Raw genomic sequence first — 22,937 nt, forward strand, 5'->3', positions numbered from 1 at the left:
GCAAGGAGCACCGTAGCCTTAATTAATGTAGCCAGCATTTGCCTGGTGTGAATATGGGAAATATCAGAAAACTATCTTCAGGGCAGCCGAGAGTGGGATCCTAACTCACTACCTCCCGCTTTCAAGTTGATAGCTACGCGATCCAAACCGCTCAGCCACTCGGTCGATAAGAACCGAAGGCAACTGTAATTGTATAGCTTCTCTCAGTTTCCTGGTTAACGACCGGTAACTCAGACGTTAAGCAGTACGACCCTCCGACAGTAACCAGATTGATGACTGTCTACAGTCACCTCTGTTGTGACCAATAGTATGCATGCTTTGTCAGTGACAGTCCACGTGGAGTACTTCACAAACGTGCCGGTCCTGAAGCCGGCTCTCTTTTCAGGTCTTCAGTGTTGCACAGCTGCACGCAGTTCTGTTCCGTCTCGCTGCTCGCTCTCAGAGGTTAAGTAAAAGAGTGCCGGTCGTTAACGAGGACATTGCAAAAACTATACACAATTATACGTTTTCCATTACCTTGTTGACCACCTGGTGGCCACAAACATTAAGGGCGTCAAGACTATATGGTCTGTCACGGTGGTTGGCCGGTTCGAGTCTCGTAGGCGGAACTAATATTGACCATCAGAAATGTTGTCGATAGGGTAGGACAGGCGGTTGTATACAACTTCTCACCACAATATTGTGTGCCAAAAGCCTGGATTTAATTTCAAATCTCTCCGTAGTGTTCATATGGAGTGAAGCTGTTAATGGTGATTCTTTCGTCGGATGGAGACGTTAGGCCATGAGATACCCCTTGGTGTTATTCGACATGAGTAGCTCTCTCTCTCCCTCTCTCCTATATATTTTACCATCAAATGGGGTCCGTTATTCGGTTACATTTTCGCCATTTGGTCCCGTCTATGACGCCGCGAGCGTTAAGGTCCGCAGCACGCATATCATCTATATTGTTCTCAATCCACCACTTCGGTGGTCTCCCTCGTGGTCGGTGTCCATCTGGTCAAGTTGGAAGGCTGTTTTATTAACTGAATCGTAGTTGCTCCGCATGACATTACCATACCACGGAGTTCGAGCTTCTCTCACCACATCAAATCTACATCGCACATCTTCATTTCTGACATGCTCCGAGACAGTCAGACTCAGTGAAAATCTCGACATCTCCATAGCATGCAGGTCCTCTCCATGTTTCCTTGCCAAATGGCGACATTATACTCCATTGAGGGAAACTGGTCTTATCACTGTCTTGTAAATCTTAGCCTTCAGGTAGTCGGGCATCCTTTTATCGCGGAGGACACCAGATAGCTGTCTCCACTTGGACTATTCTGCGCTGACACTCATCTGTGTGTCAGAGCTAGAATCATTATCTGACTCGAGCAAAGAACCCAGATATGTAAAATGGGTGACTTCTTGTAAGGTCTGGCCATTGATGGTAACGGTGCTATTAGTTTGGAGGCCACATTCTAGATATTCTGATATTTTTATGTTGATTCGAAGCCCATTCTCATCCAGCCTCTATTTTAAGTTTTCCACCTTGTGCTGAAGTGCAAGGCTGCACTCTTGTGAATCATACTGAGCGGCCAAAAGTCACGGTAAGGGGTGTCCCATTAGAAAATGTGCCATGTATGACTTCTGAGCGTTGTGGCTAGCTACGGCATAGCTGAGCAGTCTGTTACAGATACCAGTGTCGTGAAGATGGCAACACGTTGCGAGTCGACCGACTTTGAACGTGGGATGATCATTGGCGCATGGCGTATGCGTCATAGCATTGCGGAGATTACACGCGAATTCAGGTTTCCGAGGACAACAATGTCGAGGGAGGATCTTCAATATCGCAGAGAGAATATTACCAGCCGCCTAAACCGCCGCACGGGAAGACCACAGATGTTTAAAGAACGGACATCACGTCGCCTTCGCAGAACCATACTGGGTGCTCGACGGGATACTGTGAGTCATATCATCGCCCAATTAAATTTTGGGAGTCAGGAACCCATTTCCACCAGGACTGTAAAAAGGCATTGCATAGCATAGGCTTAACCAATCGACGACCAAATCGTGTCCCTTTGTCGATACGTCGACACAGAGCTCAACGATGTGCATGGGCCCTGAAACGTTGTCAATGGATCATGGAACAGTGGCGGCGTGAGGTATGATCCGATAAATCCCGGCTCTAGTTGTATCGACCTGATGGGCGCGTGAAAGTGTGGCGTATGCCCCATGAAGCTGTGGATCCTGCGTGTCAACAAGGTGGTGTCCAGGCGGGAGGTGGCTCAGTTCTGGTCTTGGCGGCGTTCTCACGGTCGCAATTAGACCCCATTGTCCGGCTGCAGGGAGCGCTGACAAGTGCACGTTATGTGCTCATACCTTCAGACCATCTGCATCTCTTTCTGGCCCAAGAGTACCCTGATGGAGATGGCATGTTTCAACAGGACAACACTCCATGTCACCGCTCTGTTGTGGTAAAGAGGGGGTTGAAGGAGCACTCCAATGAAGTTACGACTATGAAGTGTCCCTCCAGATCCCCAATCAAGCATTTATGGGATGCTCTCGATGCTGGGGCCCGCTCCATGAACCCCGCTCCAACTACACAGGACCAATTGTGGATATCAGGGGAAAATGTGTGGGTCTAGATCCCTCCAGAACAATTCCAACGCCTTATAGAGTCGATGCTTCCCCGTCCTGCTGCCGTTTTTAGGGTTCGCGGGGGGCAACTCGTTATTAACATCACATTCAGTGTCTTCCCATGACTTTGGGCTACTCAGTATATCATTCATTATCATGTACCAAAGGCTAATCCTTGTGGTTGCAAACATTATCCTTTCAATCTTGCTCTTCTCTCACTTTCTTCTAGATTTTACACCCCATTAAGTTTCTCACATCCTCGAAGGATGTCTTCCTTGGTCTCCTATTCCTTTCTTTCCTAGTAATTGTCTGTTCTATGAAGTTATTAGGCCTGTGCCCCAGGACATGACCTACAAGTTTTATCTTCCTTCTTTCTATGTCCTTAACCAGTCTCAGTCGTTCATTGATTTCCTTTAGAACATCTCGATTCGTTTTTTTTTCAGTCCAGCATCTCCTTGATATTTTCCTCAAATCCACATTTGAGTTGCTTCCAGTGAATATCTTTCCGTTCTTCTAATAGTGCAGCTCTCACAACTGTAAAGTAGTATACTCCAGACAAGGGATTTTTCAAAAGCCTTTCTTGTTTCTAAACTTATATGGGCCTTTGTTAAAGGAATTATTTTATTTTGAAAGGCCTGTTTAGCAAAATCTATTCTTCTTTTGATTTCCATGGTACATATACTGTGTTCAGTTATGTAACAGAAATGTTGAACTTGTTCTGTTTTGGAATTTTCTATTGTTATGTTTGTATTAACTTCACTGCCATCTTTGCTCACAACTAAATTTTGGTTTTATCACTATTGATTTTAAGTTTGTAATGTTCCATTGTTTCATACAGAGCACTCAATATTCCATTTAATTCCTTCTCAGAGCCTGCAATTATGGAAATGTCATCAGCAAATGATGTGGATCTTTTCTCATTTATCTTTATTTTAGTCTTTTTCTTTAAAACACACGTTGCTTCTTCAATAAACAAATTAAAAATGTATAGTGAGAGAGGACAACCCTGCCTTACTCCTTTCTTAATCCTTGCCATTCTTGTATATCCATTTACCACTATATTTATACACTGGTTCTTGTAAAATTTCCAGATGAGCTTCCTATCTTTCCAGTCAGTTCCTCATTTCTTCATACAAGTACATTTAAACAATAGTTCCCAGTTTATCACGTCAAAAATAATTTCCAAGTCATTGAATGCTATAAACAATTTTATGTTCATTTCTGACCTTCTTCCCAGTATCATTCCTAATGTAAGGATTGCATCTCTCGTTCCTTTGCCTTGTCTAAAACCAAATTAATCATCATCTATATACTGCTCTATGTTAAATTTTATCCTGTTCTTTATTATATTTAGAAGTAATTTAGAGGCTTAGGATAGATTAAGATCGTTCTAATTACTACATTCCATGCATTTCCCCTTTTAGGGACAGTGATTGTTCTGCTTTTACTAAATAGTCTGGGATCTCTCCTGTTTCATAACACAATGCAATTGCATTAAAATGATAATCCTTCAAGTCTGAACCAACATTTTTCAAAAGATCTGCAGTTATATTACCACTAGTTATTATTATTATTATTATTATTATTATTATTATTATTATTATTATTTTACGAATTGGCTTACGTCGCACTTGCTCGGTCTTGTGGAGTTACCACATCATCCGCACGTAGGAGTGTCCAGAGATGGGGACGCTGAATGTCAGCTCTCGCTGTATCCGCACAAAGGTTGAAGAGTAGGGTTGAGAGGGATGAACCTTGGTGTATACCGACAGCGATGTTCACAGGCGGTTAGAGCTCAGCCGGACACCTAGTCACGCTTGTGACGTTACGGTACGGAAATTGGATCTATCCTACATATAGCCTACCTCTGGAATTCCGTGGCTGCAAAGTACTCGTCATTAAGTAACATAATGAATTCTACTATTATTTCCGGATTATGAAAGATCTATCTGTACATCACGTGTTTATTCAGCGCAAAATAAATACATTTGATACTGTATAGGCACTAGATTTTACCAGGTAGATCCCAACTCTTATTCACCTCCCCCATGTAATTATTGCTCCCATATTTACAGTTTTTGTTTCATTGTTTAAAGGATTGCCTGGTCATGGCGGTAAAGCCGTGCTCTGTTCACACGTAACGACGTGAGCTCGATTCCCCGTCGGAAATTCGAGAAACTTAAGGAACTAGATTTTTACTTCAAGATGTGCACATGGTCCTGAGGTTCACTCAGCCTACACCAAAACGTGAGTAGCAGTTTGATTCCTGGGGGCAAAGGTGGCCGGGCGTACAGCTAACGACTCTACTCCACCAAGTGCCGAGATTACGGATAGCGGAATCCTTTACCTTCCGTCATTCCAAGGGCCTTCATGGCCTGTACGGAGACGCCTTTGCTTCGTTTCATTGTTTAAACAAGTTAAAGTAGGATATATTGTTGTTTTAGCCTGCTGAAATCTAGTTTTTTTTTTTTACAATTGGTTTTAAGTCGCACAGACACACATATGTCTTATGGCGACGATGGGATAGGATACAGCTAGGATTGGGAAGGAAGCGGCCGTGGCCTTAATTAAGGTACAGCCCCAGTATTTGCCTGGTGTGAAAATGGGAAACCACGGAAAACCACCTTCAGGGCTGCAGACAGTGGGGTTCGAACCCACTATCTCCCGGATGCAAGCTCACAGCTGCGCCTTTCCAACCCCACGGACAACTCGCCCGGTCCTGTTGCTATCAATCGAGCATTCACCACTGACCTGCATTTAGGGCAGTCGCACAAATGGCAGATTCCCTATCTGTTGCCTTCCTGGTATTTTGGTATATGGTTGCAAAGAATTTGGAAATTTATTGAACATTTTATCTGGTAAATTATTCCAATGACTAACTCCCCTTCCTATAAATTAATATTTGCCCCTTCTTGAATTCTAGCTTTATCTTCATATTGTGATCTTTCCTACTTTTAGTCCGGTTCCATGGCTAAATGGTTAGAGTGTTGGCCTTTGGTCACAGGGGTCCCGGGTTCGAATCTCGGCAGGGTCGGGAATTTTAACCATAATTAGTTGATTTCGCTGGCACGAGGGCTGGGTGTATGTGTCGTCTTCATCAGCATTTCATCCTCATCACGACGCGCTGGTCGCCTACGGGCGGCAAATCGAAAGATCTGCATCTGGCGAGCCAAACTTGTTCTCGGACACCCTCGGCACTAAATGCCTTACGCCATTTCATTTTTTTCTACTTTTAAAAACACTACCCAAACTTATTCGCCTACTAATGCCATTCCACGCCATTTCTCCACTGACAGCTCGGAACATACCACTTAGCCGAGCATTTCGTCTCCTTTCTGCCAAGTCTTCCCAGCACAAACTTTGCAGTATTTTTGTAACGCTACTCTGTCGAAAATCACCCAGAACAAATCTAACTGCTTTTCTTGGGATTTTTCCGGTTCTCGAATCAAGTAATCCTGGCGAGGGTTCCATACAATGGAACCATACTCTATTTGGGGTTTTACCAGAGACTTACATGCCCTCTACTTTACATCCTTACTTCAGCCTCTAAATGCCTTTATAACCACGTGCAGACATCTGCGCTCTTTTTTTTACAATCCCATTTATGGGGTTACACCAATGAAGATCTTTCCTTATATTAACACATAGGTACTTACTGTGATCCCCATATGGAATTTTAACCCCCATCAACGCCCTAATTAAAACTGAGAGGACTTTTCCGGTTTTGAAACTCGCAACCTGACGATTAACCCCGTTTATTATCTTACCATTGCCTGCTGCCCATCTCACAACATTCGCTAGATCTCTCTGCAGCTACTCACAATTCCACTAATGCATCTTATTGTTCGGATTCCTCTCCAATGGTACGTGATTAAGACACTCGAAGGGGTACAGAGAATAGTTGTTTTTATTTCATTTCCGGGGCTTAGACATCGTGGCGTGGTCATGTAGCCCCATGTGCTTGGGTATGTGTACTGTATGTCTGTTAGAATGTGTCTGATAACCTGTGTTATTGTACTGTCTGTAGGAGTGTATTGTATTTGTAATTCAGGTGAGGAATTGGGACGGAGGCGGCCGTTGTCGTAAGTAAGGAACCATTCCGACATTTGCCTGGAGTAGCAGTGCGAAACCACGGAAACACTTCCAGGTTAGCTCAGATGGGTATCGAACTCACCTTTTTTTCCATTTTGCCTCATGAGGTTGAGTGTAGCCCTTTCCAGCCCTCTGACCAGCATTGAATTTCTTATCAGATCCGGGAATTGAACCCGGACCACCACAGTGACAGCTACGAATGCTAGTCGCTACACAAGATTAGAAACTCGACGGGATACGTAGAAGAGTGGCTGTTTGTTGTTATTTCATTTCCGGGTCTTTGACAGTGTGGTCATGTAGCCCCGTTTGCTTGGGTGTGTTGTGTAGCACAAAGCGCACCTCTATTTGTGCTGGGTTATTTCAGGCAAAGGAGCAGTGTTACTACCAATGATGGATTATTTTGTGTTGGAATAGGTTAGACATTAGGAGACAAACAGCTCGACTTATTATGTGGGGTGTTCAGAGCAGATAGTGGTGAGATAGCAGCTACACTATTATTTATTAATTTTGCACGCATTACTTTATGCGGATCTCAAGCGGGACTGTAGTAGCGTGCATTCGGAAGAGCACAGGCTCGAGTCCTGCCTGGTGTCCCATGTTCATCATCAGGCAAATGCTAGTTTGATATCTTTGAGATAGGTCACGACGGACGTCCTGTCCAAATCCTTCCCGTTCCTATCCGTGGGGACAGACGTCAAAATGAGTGCAACCTGTTACACATGAATTTCAAAACAAAACAAAAGAACTTTAATCTCCCTTCCCCATAGTATGTTCGCCAGTCATACAATAACGTTGCACACCCAGGGTATGTTACGGTACATTACATTACGTGTACGACAGTTTACAGTACATGCCTGGTATCCGTTCTGTGGCTGGAATCAATGGCAGGAAACAGCTTGAGTGTTAATACGCCCTTGGCCGACTGCACGCTGTCTGATGCGGCACGCAAAAGCCGAAATGTGGTTTTTATTGATATCACAAAAAGTAAATGTCTGGTGTTGAAAATACATACATATTTGAACTTGTACGCAGTTGAACTTTTAGGTCAGATGTATGTATTCGTGCCATTCCATTTAAAAATAAGCAGTTGTATCATTATATAGGTTACTAGCAAGATACCCGTGCTTCGCTACGGTATTATACTGAAATTTATAATTGAATGCTTATTTTTTTAGATATATAATCCGCCGAAATTCGCGACGGTCTGACTCGTTTTCAGCGAGAATCCACCAAAATTCCCGATCTGACTCGTTTTCTATTAGATTACGGCACGTTTCCTCCCATTTTTCAATCTTCCTTTCCAGCAATAGATTTCGTACTTCCCGGGCTAGGCTCAGGTATTCTTCCCGGTCAGTTGGGTCCGTAAATCTTTGCCATACCGTATTTTCCTATAATCATTTTTAATCTGGATAAAATCCTTCGGGAGATCCGGCGTGGTGTCATATTGGGTGCCTTGGCGGCACTGAACCCGCGGTCGGACTGCATTCTTAGCCATTAACCGTCCAGGAGCCGTTTCCAGCGCTGTCCGCACATTTGACGACGGTGCGGAACATTATTATTATTATTATTATTATTATTATTATTATTATTATTATTAATATTCTTCTTCTTATTATTACTATTATGTGTTGCTGGGATGAATGATGACAGGGAAAACCGGAGTATCCGGAGAAAAACCTGCCCCGCCTCCGTTTTGTCCACCACGAATGTCACATGGAGTGACTGGGATTTGAACCACGGAACCCAGCTGTGAGAGGCCGGCGCGCTGCCGCCTGAGCAACGGAGGACCCTTATAACTACATTAAGAACAGTAAAATCAATTGGTCTCACCTCCTTTTACACCCCACCGCATTTACGTTTTTACTGCCAACTCACCCCCCCCCTCCAAAAATTAAAAGAAGGCGTGTTTCTTTATGTTTAAGGGAGATTCCAAACACCAATGTTCACGTCTATTACCTTCAGTTTTGAGATATAAGTATCCCCATAAATATAATTTACTTTTGTCACTTCACTTCAAACTACTCCCCCCCCCCCCCAAGTGAATTTTCCAGCAAAATATACGTGTTTCTTTAATAGTAAAGGATCTTCTAAATACCAATTATCACGACTCTAACCTCTTCGCTTTTTGATTTATGTGTCCTCATGAAAGGAATTCAACTCCTGTACACTCCCGCCCCCCAAGATGGTTTCCCTCCCAAAACGCGTTTTTCTTTGTTTTTAAAGGAGATCCAAATACGAATTTTCACGTCTGTAACAACTTTAGTTTTTGTTAGATGTATATATTCTCATACAATTAAAGTCAATTAATTTTTCAATTCTTTCACCCGCCTCGCCCCCCTTCATTGGATTTTCCGAGAATACGTGTTTCTTTACTTTTAAAGCAGATTGCAAATATCAAATTTCACGTCTGTAACATCTTCATTTTTAAGATATCAGTAGCCTAATTAAAAGAATTCAACACCTTTTTCAGTCACTTTCACCCCCCCCCCTCCACCCAAGTGGTATTTCCGAAAACTAAAAATACACGTTTCTTTATGTTTAATAGAGACAAAAATACCATTTTTCACTTCTGTAACGTGTTGAGTTTTTTAGATATACTGTAAAAATTCTCATTTTAAAATTTTACCCCTTTTGGGTTCCCCTTAAGTGGAGTTTCCAAAAACAAATCACCTATGTTTCTTTACATTTATAGGAGATTACAAACACCCACTTTTTACGTCTGTAACATTTTACGTTTCCAAGATATTCTTTCAAAAAATTCACCCCTTTTTGTCACTTCTGTTTAACGGCTATTAATTGGAGTTTCCAAAAACTAAAAAAATACGTGTTTCTTTATTTTTAAAGGAGATCCCATATACAAATTTTCAGTTCTGTAATATCTTCCGTTTCTGAGATATATGTATCCTCACTAAAGGCATTCAACCCATTTTGCACCCTTTTACATCCCTCCCATTGGGATTTACAGGAAACAAAAAAATACGTGTTCCTTTATTTTTAGAGGAGATTCTAACTACCAATTTTTACATCTGTAAATTTTAAAGTTTTAAGATGTAGACACATTCATTTTTAAAAATTCACCCCCCTTTTCACCCCCCAATATTTGGATTTTTCAAAAACGAAAAAATACGTGTTTCTTTACATTTAAAGTAGATCCCAAATACCAATTTTCAGGTCTGTAATATCTTCAGGTTCTGAAATATAAGTAGCCTCATTAAAGGCATTCAACCCATTATTCACCCTTTTACACCCTTCCTATTGGGATTTTCCGAAAAAAAAGGAATACTTGTTTCTTTATTTTTAAAGGAGATTCTAAATACCAATTTTTACATCTATAAACTTTAACAGTTTTGAGATATAGATACACTCATTTTAAAAAATCACCCCTTTTTCAACCCCCCCCATTAATTGGATTTTCCAAAAACAAAACATACGTGTTTCTTTATTTTTAAAGGAGATCCCAAACACCAATTTTCAGGTCTGTAGTATCTTCAGGTTCTGAAATATAAGTAGACTCATTAAAGGCATTCGACACCTTTTTCAACCTTTTCCACCCCTCCTATTGGGATTTTCTGAAAGCAAAATATACGTGTTTCTTTATTTTTAAAGGAGATTGTAAATACCAATTTTCACATCTATAAGCTTCAAAAGTTTTGAGATATAGATACACTCATTTTAAAATATTACCCCCTTTTCACCCCCCCCCTTAATTGGATTTTCCACAAACAAAAAATACGTGTTTCTTTATTTTTAAAGGAGATCCCAAACACCAATTTTCAGGTCTGTAATATCTTCAGGTTCTGAAATATAAGTAGCCTCATTAAAGGCATTCAACCCCTTTTTCACCCCTTTTCACCCCGCCTATTGCGACTTTCCGAAAACAAAAAATACGTGTTTCTTTATGTTTAATGAAGATTCTAAATACCAATTTTTACATGTGCAAACTTTAAAAGTTTGGAGATATATATTCACTCATTTTAAAAATTCACCCCCTTTTCACCCTCCCATTAATTGGATTTTCCAAAAACAAAAAAATACGTGTTTCTTTATTTTTGAAAGAGATCAAAGGTACCAATTTTCAGGTCTGTAATATCATCAGTTTCTGAGATATAAGTACTGGTATCCTGATTAAGGGCATTCAACCCATTTTCCCCATTTTCACTCCTTTTCAGCCCTCCTATTGGGATTTTCTGAAAACAAAAAAATACGTATTTCCTTATTTTTAAAGAAGATTCTAAATACCAATTTTTACATCTGTAAACTTTTAAAATTTCGAGATATAGACACACTCATTTCAAAATTTCACCCCTCTTTTCACCCCCTTAGCGAAGGAATATCCAAAAATCCTCTCTTAGCGAGCACCTACATCTTAATATGAATATATCCCCAAAATTTCATTTCTTTACGTCTAGTAGTTTTGGCTCTGCGATGATGAATCAGTCAGTCAGGACAAGTTATTTTATATATATATAGATTAATCACCGCATGAAAATAAGTAGCACACCATTTTACAAGCCCCCGGTTATCATTTACGGATATGAAAAAAATTATCGATATCTTTAATGGTTTAGACGTTATTTCCGTGTAACATCTTAGGTGAATAACACTGTATATACACTGTCTGACAAAAAAAGGCAACCAGGACTGGTCCAATATTATCCCATTTCGGTATACATGCATATCATTGATGCGTGAGTAAGTAATCAGATTTACAAGGATCTGTAATGTGTAGAACGCCCACCAGAATGCACCGTCCTGTTGTTGATAAGTTGTTACCAGTCAATTGCTGTGAGTCAGACAGTTAAGCAAGAAGTGCAGAGGACTACGCACAGTACGAAGCACCCACGGTGCCTCTCAGACGCGTAAGATAGTCTATCCACCAACTGACAGCATTTGACAGAGGCCACAATGTCGGGATCGACGAAGAGACACCACTCCGAGGGAGGACCGTCGAATGGTGCGCCAAGTATTGCAGGATCCCATAACTTCGGCATCCGCCATCCCCGAACATGTACTGGAGACTCTAGAACATTCTATGAGTTCCCGCACAATGTCTCGGCGAGGGATCCCACCTCTATCGCCTCAAGGGTGGTGTCCTGGAACTTCAGACTCTGGGTCTGAGGATACAACCGGGGAGGATGACCAGTACCTCGCCCAGGCGGCCTCACCTGCTATGCTGAACAAGGGCCTTGCGGGGGATAGGAAAATTGGAAGGGATAGACAAGGATGAGGGAAGGAAGCGGCCGTGGCCTTAAGTTAGGTACCATTCCGGCATTTGCCTAGAGGAGAAGTGGGAAACGACGGAAAACCACTTCCAGGATGGCTGAGATGGGAACCAAACCCACCTCTACTCAGTTGACCTCCCGAGGCTGAGTGGACCCCGTTCCAGCCCTCGTACCACTAGTCAAATTTCGTGGCAGAGCCGGGAATCGAACCCGGGCCTCCGGGGGTGGCAGCTAATCACACTAACCACTACACTACAGAGACGGGCTACGTCCGACTTCCCGCAAAATTTTTGTCAGTGACCTATTAGGTTAGGGGTCACTAGAAATTGCGCTTAGTATCAAATACATACCATTAATCCCTGTATTGATTATTCACCTTTCATTGAAATTCCTAACTGAAATTGTATTCCAATACAGCAAGATAGCTGGAAAATATACTTAGTAACTACCCTCATTAATCTTCTTCATAGTATAACGTAATGGAAAGTTTAATTTTACAAATATTGCGGGTTACGTGAATAGTGCAGTGGCTCAGGTAGTGGCTTTCCTCCTAGACGGCTGAGTTTCGACTCAAGGTGTATGTTGGGTTGGAACTTTTATCTGAAAAACTAAATATAATAAAGGTGTTAAACACAGAGTCAATACCCGAAAATAATACAAAGTGGCTTTGGTTACCCCCGAAATAAAGACATTTAGTTGAAGACCTCCTTCACCTTCAAGTGGAAATGTATTCCAACTACATTTTAAATAAAGATTTTAAAAAATAAAATAAAAATTAAAAAAATGAGAAATCGTGGGATGTCATAACATACGTCTTATCAACTTCCTTCTGGTCAACTGTTACAGAATCTTCTTCCTTCTACCAAGGATTCAGTGTCTCCTTATTCTTAACCCGATGTAGCCACCTCTTCTGCAGCATTCTTCTGTAACACTGCATTTCAAAGGCTCCTATTCTGCTTTTCAAACGTACCTTTAAATTATCTTACGTGTCATTTTCCTTCTTCTTAATCCATTTACACTCCAGGGTTGGGTTTTCCCTCGGACTCAGCGAGGGATCCCACCTCTACCATCTCAAGGGCAGTGTTCTGGAGCGTCAGACATTGGGTCGGGGGATACAATTGGGAAGAATGACAAGTACCACGCCCAAGAGGCCTCACCTGCTGTGCCGAACAGGGGCCTTGTGAGGGGATGGAAAGATTGGAAGGGGTAGACAAGGAAGAGGGAAGGAAGCGGCCTTGGCCTTAAGTTAGGTACCATCCCGGCATTACCGGAGGAGAAGTGGGAAACTACGGAAAACCACTTCGAGGATGGCTGAGGTGGGAATCGTACCCACCTCTATTCATTTGACCTCCCGAGGCTGAGTGGACCCTGTTTCAGCCCTCGTACCACTTTTCAGATTTCGTGGCAGAACCGGGAATGGAACCTGCCCCCCCCCCCGGGGTGGTAGCTAATCACACTGACCACTGCACCACAGAGGCAGACTACGTGTCATTCTCTGATATAAAATTTCGCAGTGGCTGTGTGGCTTGGGTCACGCAGCTATCGGCTTGCATTCGGAGATAGTGGGTTTGAACCCTATTAATAGCCTTGAAGATGGTTTCTCGTGTTTTTTCATTTTCACACCAGGGAAATGTTTAATTAAGGCCACGGTAGCTTCCTGTCAACTCCTAACTCTTTCCTTCTCCATCGTCGCCATAAGACCATAAAAAAAGAAATAAATACATTCTTGCAAATGCTAATCGCATTGACTTCAACATTTCGCATGCCCATCCATGCTATAAAATAAACAATTAAGGCACCTTTTGTTGGCTAACGTCTCATATCATCTGCAGGTGTGGAAGATGTCAAAGACTATGTTCATTCCTACATTGAAATATGATTGGAAAGGGGCTGTACTCAGGTGACAGCCGCAAATTTTGTTGTAAAATACACACTCCGCCTCTGTGGTGCAGTGGTTAGTGTGATGAACTGCCACCCCAGGAGGCCCGGGTTCGATTTCCGGCTCTGCCATGGAATTTGAAAAGTAGTACGAGGGCTAGAACGGGGTCCACTTAGCCTCGGGAGGTCAACTGAGTAGAGGAGGGTTCGATTCTCACATCAGTCGTCCTTGAAGTGGTTTTCCGTGGTTTCCCACGTCTCCCTCAGGCAAATGCCGAGATGATACCTAACTTAAGGCCGATTCTTTCCCTCTTCCCTGCCTAACACTTCCAGTCTTCCCATCCTCCACACGGCTCCTGTTCAGCATACCCGGTGAGACCACCTGGGCGAGGTACTGATCCTCCTTCCCATTTATATCCCCGATCAAATATCTAACGCTCCAAGTCACTACCCTTGAGCCGGAATAAGTGGGATCCCTCTCTGAGTCCGGGAAAAACACCTTGGGCGTAAACGGATTAAATAAATTTTAAAAAAGAATTTGACACAGGTTTATTTGGGGACGTTCGCATGTGAAAGAGCTAGGAATGAAGAGGAAGCGGCCATGGCCTTCGTTAAGGAACAGCTCTAGTAATTGCCTGGTGTAAAAAAAAAGGGAAAGGATGTAAAACTATCTTCAGGGATATTGACGTTGGGGTTCGAACCAATCGTCTTCCAGCTGCACAAGGCGCACTGCGTAGCCATCTCCCTCACTGGACTTGAACTGAATAATCTTCTAGGTTTGATTTAATAGTAATAATAATAATAATAATAATAATAATAATAATAATAATAATAATAATAATAATAATAATAATAATAATAATCATCTTTTTCCTCCAGGACCTGTTTTGCAAAAGTCTTGGAGTTCACACTCATGTAGATTTGGCCTAGTTTTTCGGCCGAATGCCCTTCCTGACTCTAAATCTATGTAGAAGGAGGGATGTAACCGCTATTGCATGTGTATATGATGTTTAGTAGTGTGGTATGTTCTGTATAGATGAAGAGATGTGCATTAAGACGAACACAAATACCTAGTCCCCGAGCATGAGGAATTAACCATAGTAGTAGTAGTAGTAGTAGTAGTAGTAGTAGTAGTTGTTTTTGTTGTTGTTAGAGTCATCAGTCCGTAGACTCGTTTGATGCACCTCTCCATGTAATCCTGTCCTGTGCTAACCTTTTCATCTCTACGTAACTACTGCATCCTACATAATTATGCTCTAATATGCTTGTCATATTCGTACCCTGGTCTTTCCCTACCGTTCTTACCGCCTACACTTCCCTCGAAAACCAACTGAACAAGTCCTGGGTGTCTTAAGATGAGTCCTATCATTCTATCTCTCCTTCTCGTCTGATTTAGCACCGTAGTCTTAGGTTCCTAGCGGTCTATGATTGGCTGAATGCTTTAATAAAATAGTAACAATAATAAAAATAATAATATGAAATAATAATAATAATAATAATAATAATAATAATAATAATAATAATGATAATAATAATAAAGGAATTCCTAATGGAGTTCAAATAGAACGAACTCGTAATGGTATAATTACTGATTGCCTTGCTCTCAGTGTGTCTTCATTCGTGATTCGAACTCCTCATCTCACCTTCAGCATTCTTGTACAACATTTTCAGTGTCTTTCTGGGTTAGTTATCGTCCATGTTTCACTCCATACAATGCCACGCTCCAGACGAACGTCTTCAAAAACATCTTTCTAATTCCTTTATCAATGTTCGAAGTGAGCAAATTTAATTTCTTAAGAAAGGCCCTCCTTGCTTGTGCTAGTCTGTATTTTATGTCCTCCTTACTTCTGACATCGTTAGTTATTTTACTACCCAAGTAACAATATTCATCTATTTACTTTAAGTCTACATTTCCTAATTTAATATTTCCTGCATCACCTGACTTTGTTCGACTTCGCTCCATTACTTTTGTCTTGGACTTATCTACATTTTTTCAGTTTGTACTCCTTCTCCCAAACTCTGGGTTGAAATGAAAAAAGAAAAATACTGCACCTTAGTCTTAGGTTCCTAGCGGTCTATGATTGGCTAAATGCTTTAATAAAATAGTAATAATAATAATAATAATAATAATAATAATAATAATATGAAATAATAATAATATAATTATAATAATAATAATAAGAGCCCGAAAGTTAGGCATTTATTTTTGGTTAAAATAGGCAGGCAAAAAGGCATTTGAAATACTGAAAATAGGCATTACTGTAATTAAAATAGGCATTCATTAGGAGTGAAAGCAAAGAGGAATCTCACTCATTATTAATGAAAATATGTATTTTAAATACTCATTCATTTCTTTATTATCAATTTATCACATAATTAGCGTAATTACTCTTACTTTCCTTGGTTACAAGCAACAACAAGGTGCTTTTTCAAAGTATCAACTGTCATAGACAGACGCTTGTCAGAAAGAATGTTTTTCATCATGGAAAAGGAACGTTCTACTTCCACTGAAGGGCACGTATACGTGAATTATTTTCAAAAAATTGAATTTTTTATTTTCATGTATTATTATTCTTTGGAGTTCTCTCTTTCAGAATATATATAGTTTACATATGTTAGCAAGCATATTTTGTCCTAAATGTTGTTTTTAAGAATGTCTGCGCTAAGTAGCCAAGCCCCTTTAAATGTCAAACATTTGAAAGTGTCATAACTTTTCCACCAGTAAAGATATCGGAAAGCGGTAAGTAGTATTTTATCGAAAGCTGCCCTGCGTAAGAATTGATTGATCTTAGACCTGCCAGCCGCAACGTGCCAGGTTGTAAACAGAAGCCAGTATTGTATTGTATAGTAGCGTGCATGAAATTCTCTATTTGTAAACATCCAGCATTTGCCTGGAGTGAAAATGAGAAACCACAGAAAACCTCCTTCAGGGCTTATTAAAACTGTACTATAGCTTAGCTATAAGGAGAAACCAGGGTAATTTGGAAGCTATGAGAAAATCTGTATGGGCTAGTTTAATTCACAAAGCATCAACTGATGACCACCCACAACACGTGGTATGTCCTCCAGGTCCAGACTTCTGGTGTGGGTACCAGATAGCAAAGACAGAGGGTAAAAGATTATTGTCATAAACATCCATTACCTTATGTTGTTATTGAAGCCATAAAACCTATTTACACTGACTGACAGAGCAAATGCAACACCAAGAAGGAGTGGTCAGAACTTTATGCCAATTGCAGGGTAGACTGACGTCACTGAGGTATGCTCATGATGTGAAATGCGCCGCTGTGCTGCGCACGTAGCGAACGATAAATGGGAAACGGCGTTGGCGAATGGCCCACTTCGTACCGTGATTTCTCAGCCGACAGTCATTGTAGAACGTGTTGTCGTGTGCCACAGGACACGTGTATAGCTAAGAATGCCAGGCCGCCGTCAACGGAGGCATTTCCAGCAGACAGACGACTTTACGAGGGGTATGGTGATCGGGCTGAGAAGGGCAGGTTGGTCGCTTCGTCAAATCGCAGCCGATACCCATAGGGATGTGTCCACGGTGCAGCGTCTGTGGCGAAGATGGTTGGCGCAGGGACATGTGGCACGTGCGAGGGGTCCAGGCGCAGCCCGAGTGACGTCAGCACGCGAGGATCGGTGCATCCGCCGCCAAGCGGTGGCAGCCCCGCACGCCACGTCAACCGCCATTCTTCAGCATGTGCAAGACATCCTGGCTGTTCCAATATCGACCAGAACAATTTCCCGTCGATTGGTTGAAGGAGGCCTGCACTCCCGGCGTCCGCTCAGAAGACTACCATTGACTCCACAGCTTAGACGTGCACGCCTGGCATGGTGCCGGGCTAGAGCGACTTGGATGAGGGAATGGCGGAACGTCGTGTTCTCCGATGAGTCACGCTTCTGTTCTGTCAGTGATAGTCACCGCAGACGAGTGTGGCGTCGGCGTGGAGAAAGGTCAAATCCGGCAGTAACTGTGGAGCGCCCTACCGCTAGACAACGCGGCATCATGGTTTGGGGCGCTATTGCGTATGATTCCACGTCACCTCTAGTGCGTATTCAAGGCACGTTAAATGCCCACCGCTACGTGCAGCATGTGCTGCGGCCGGTGGCACTCCCGTACCTTCAGGGGCTGCCCAATGCTCTGTTTCAGCAGGATAATGCCCGCCCACACACTGCTCGCATCTCCCAACAGGCTCTACGAGGTGTACAGATGCTTCCGTGGCCAGCGTACTCTCCGGATCTCCCACCAATCGAACACGTGTGGGATCTCATTGGACGCCGTTTGCAAACTCTGCCCCAGCCTCGTACGGACGACCAACTGTGGCAAATGGTTGACAGAGAATGGAGAACCATCCCTCAGGACACCATCCGCACTCTTATTGACTCTGTACCTCGACGTGTTTCTGCATGCATCGCCGCTCGCGGTGGTCCTACATCCTACTGAGTCGATGCCGTGCGCATTGTGTAACCTGCATATCGGTTTGAAATAAACATCAATTATTCGTCCGTGCCGTCTCTGTTTTTTCCCCAACTTTCATCCCTTTCGAACCACTCCTCCTTGGTGTTGCATTTGCTCTGTCAGTCAGTGTATATAGATCTTAGTGCGAAAAATCTCTTGGAAAAATGTTTACATGGACGAACACAGAGCCCTAATTAGAGTTTCCATCATTGCATTTGGGAACGTGTGCCAAAAAGCTTATTTGTAGGTCTTCCTACCCTAAAAATGGGTGTGTTGGATGCAGTTATCTACTTCAATGCAGGTGCTGCATCCAGATGTAAGGTACTGGAGTCTTTTAAGAATATCTCCAGGGGAAAATCTGGCATCAGCATTAGCTGCAATTGGTCGTCGTAGGGTAATTGACGCTGAGAGGGCTGTATTTGAAAGCTCTAAAGAATCCAGAACAAATAGTAGAAATAGGAAAACACAGCAGGATGATGAGTGTGTCCTAAATCATGAGGAATTTGGAGCTGGAATGCATCGAAACTGTAGGGGTTGGTCACAAACTTAAATTTTTACTTTAATTGGCTCTCCTGAAAAATTGTATTTTTTAAGAATATTTATATTACTATCTCAGTAACCGTTAATGATAGAACACTGAAATTCGGCACACAGTTTTAGTGTGCTATTGTCTGAAAAGTAGACTACAATCATGAACGTAGCTCTTTATTTATGAAAAATAGACCATAAAGTATTCAACAAAATTTATGAAATTTTTAATAACAATTTTCGAACTTTTCCCACAAAAGAACCATTTTACTGCATACCATGATTGTAGTCTACTTTGTAGCTACATGCTGTGGGTAGCATCTGTAAAAATATCATTCATATCACACAAGTAGTTTCCGAGTGTACCCTTCCGACAGCTTGGAGTGATTTTGCAATCTTAGAAAACATCACAAGAAATAAACTCTCATAAAAAATTAACAATGAACATTAACCAACAATTAATGATATAACAACAGTCTACAATGTTCATTCATTGCACATAATAATATTTGTCCACCTAGAACAAGTATATCTGTTCAAATTATGATGGCAAATATAGTGATTTTGCACTATTTTACTATGGTCTTCACAGACACGTGCCCTGAAGTGATTGGCGCAAATTTTTTGGGTGGTTGGAAGTAAGATGGCGACTACTGTGTGTGAGTCTGTGATATCCGTAGTAGATAATGGTGTAAGATGCAGTGAAAAATGTGGCAAATGCAGAAGAGTAGTTAAAAATGGGATTCTATGTCGTAAGTGTGATGAATGGTACCATTTTCGTTGTGCAAATATATTAAATAGGACTGATATTGAAGAAAGTGAGTGGCTGTGTCCCGAGTGTAAACAAACCGATAGTGAGGCAGAACAACAAGAAAGAGAGACATATGAAACTATAACTAAGATTTTAGGAGTGCTACAAGAAGATTTATGCGCTCTGAAACATGAAAATGAAAGCTTAAAGGACAGAATAAAGAAACTGGAAGATAAAGAAGACATTGGAGAAGAAAGATCGCCGTGGACGGAAGTGACGCGTAGCCATTTTAGGCCTAATGTTAAACATATGGGAGAAACTACGTACAACTTAAAACCGGGAAAAAACTCTTTGCAGTGCCAAAATAGATTTCAGTTACTTCAGCAAGTTCCAGAAGAAGACATACCAAGTTTTCCAAATAATTTTAAATCCAGTGGAGGTAACCTACAGAAGAAGAAAACCAACCGAAAGTCAAGATCGCCAAAGATTCATCTCTACGCAGACAGTCAAGGGCGGGGTATGGCAGAAGGCATCAAGGATGAGCTGCAGAATCCAGAAACTGAGGTTTTAGGACTAATAAAACCAGGTGCCAAAACTGAAGACGTCCTTTCAAGTTGTGATCGTGTGTTAGAGAAGGACAATTATGTGGTAATTGTGAGTGGTACAAATGACATTGCTGCAAATGAAGGTGAGGAACTAATTATGACTCTCAGAGGTAAGATTTCCAAACTACCTGACTCAAAAGTAATTGTAGTTAATGTGCCACCTAGGTATGACCTTTTAGAGGACTCATGTGTGAACAAAGCTGTACATGATGTAAATATAAAAATCAAGAGATTATGTAAGAGTTTTAGAAATGTCTATGTAGTAGATACTTTAGGTCTTGGCAGGCAAATGTTTACTAGGCATGGGTTACATCTGAATGGTAATGGAAAAGCAAATCTCTGTAGACAAATTGCTACAATTATCAACAGAGATTTGCAAACTAATCTGTACTTAAGAAAACCCATACCACTAAACTGGCACATACAGGGAAATTTGCCAGAAAACCCAGACCCTTAAATCAAGATCTATGTACAAGGATCTGGGTTCCAGGGACGTTCTCAACTCATGAGTCAAATGTTACCCAATTGCAACAGTCAAGTTTTAGGGAGGAAGGAGGTCTGAGATTGCTCTTGGTAAACTGTCAGAGTGTAGTAAATAAACAATTAAAATTCGGTACATTGATGGAATCTTATGAGACTGATGTGGTGATAGGAGTAGAATCATGGTTGAGAGAAGGGGTGGGTAATAGAGAAGTATTTCCAGAAGGGTACACAGTCTATCGTAGAGACCGAGGAGATAAAAAGGGAGGGGGGGTGTTTATTCTGGTGAAGGAAACTTATTGTTCACACGAATGGTTTACCGATGAAAGGGATGAAATATTAGGGATAAAATTAGTTTGTCATAATATGAAGGAGGTGGGAATTATAGGAACATACAGGCCTGGAAGAGAAGAAAGAGACATGGAAATATTTGAGAAAATAATAGATTATACTCATAAAAACAATAATGATGTGGTAATAATTGGGGGAGATCTAAACTTGCCTGAAGTTGAATGGAATGGAGCTGCAAGTGAAGCCCATGAACAGAAACTGGCAAATAAGTTAATTTGGGAGGGAGGATTTACACAAGTAGTACAAGAACCGACTCGTCTCAATAACTTACTAGATGTATTCTTGGTTAAACCATGGGAAATTGTTGATAAAACTGAGGTAATTGAAGGAATGGGTGACCATAAGGCTGTAATAATGGATGTAGGACTGGTACCAAAAAGGCTTAATAAGAGGGTCACACAAGACAAGAAATTATACAGAAAAACTAAAGTTGATGAATTTGGGACTTACCTTAAATCACAATTCAGTTGTTGGATAAGTGAAGGGAGTAATGTGGATACACTTTGGGCTAAATTTAAAGGAATCATTTGGGAAGTAGAGAAGAGATTTGTACCTGTTAAGAAGGGTAAAATGACCTCAGACCCTGTTTATTATACAAGGGAAATAAGAAAATTAAAAAGAAAATGTAGAATAGTAAACAGGAAAATCAAAGAGGGTAGGGAGAATAGAGAAACTAGAAAACAGCTAATGAGGGAACTGAATAGAGTGAAAAAGGAAGCAAAAGAGAATTATATGAATGGCATTCTTCAAGAGGGTAATGATCACAAAGGGAAATGGAAAAAGCTGTATTCATATATTAGGAATCAAAAAGGAAAAGGAATCCAAATTCCTACAATGGTGGGAGAAGGGGGTGAACACTATTTAACAGATACTGAGAAAGCAAACCTCTTCAGTAGGGAATTCAGAGATTCAGTAGAAGATTGTCAGGAATTGGAAACCATAACAGAAGATAGAGAGGGAGAGACACATAGGGAAACAAGAAGCTTCTCATTCACAAATGAAGATATTTTCAGAGAAATCCAACTGCTTCAGCAAGGAAAAGCAGCAGGAAGTGATCAAATTACTGGGGAGGTATTAAAGACGATGGGGTGGTACATAGTGCCTTATTTAAAATTTCTCTTTGACTATGTCATAAATAATAGTGTAATACCAAAAGAATGGAAGGAATCTATAATAATACCAATTTATAAAGGAAAGGGTGATAAAAGGAAACCAGAGAACTACAGACCAATCAGCCTGACCAGTATAGTTTGTAAAATACTGGAGAAGTTAATAGCAAAGTACATCAGAGGGATATGTGATGATAAAAATTGGTTCATGAGGAGCCAGTATGGATTTAGAAAGAAATTTTCTTGTGAAGCACAACTGGTGGGATTTCAGCAGGACATATCAGATCAGCTGGATTCAGGAGGCCAGTTAGATTGCATAGCCATAGATCTTTCCAAAGCCTTTGATAGAGTGGAACATGGAATATTATTAAAGAAATTGGAGGGAATAGGACTGGACGTAAGGGTTATACGTTGGATAAGAACATTTCTAAATTCAAGGGTTCAGAAAGTCAAAGTAGGAAATTATATATCACAGGAAGAGAAAGTTTGGAAGGGAATTGCACAGGGTAGTATAATCGGTCCGTTACTTTTCTTAATATACGCAAATGATTTAGGGAACAATATAACATCGAAAATAAGATTTATGCAGATGACATAATTGTTTATAGGGAAATAAATAACATTGAGGATTGCTCATAATTACAAAGGGACATTGAGAGTATCCAAGAATGGGTTGAAGAAAATAATATGAAGGTTAATGGAGGCAAATCAACTGTTACAACATTTACAAACAGGAGCTTTAAAACTGAATTTGAATATACTTTGGATGAGGTAGTTATCCCTAAAGATGGCAAGTGCAAATACTTAGGTGTGAGATTTGAAAGTAATTTGCACTGGAAG

Source organism: Anabrus simplex, chromosome 1 (assembly GCF_040414725.1).
Source record: "Anabrus simplex isolate iqAnaSimp1 chromosome 1, ASM4041472v1, whole genome shotgun sequence".
Classification (NCBI taxonomy): domain Eukaryota; kingdom Metazoa; phylum Arthropoda; class Insecta; order Orthoptera; family Tettigoniidae; genus Anabrus; species Anabrus simplex.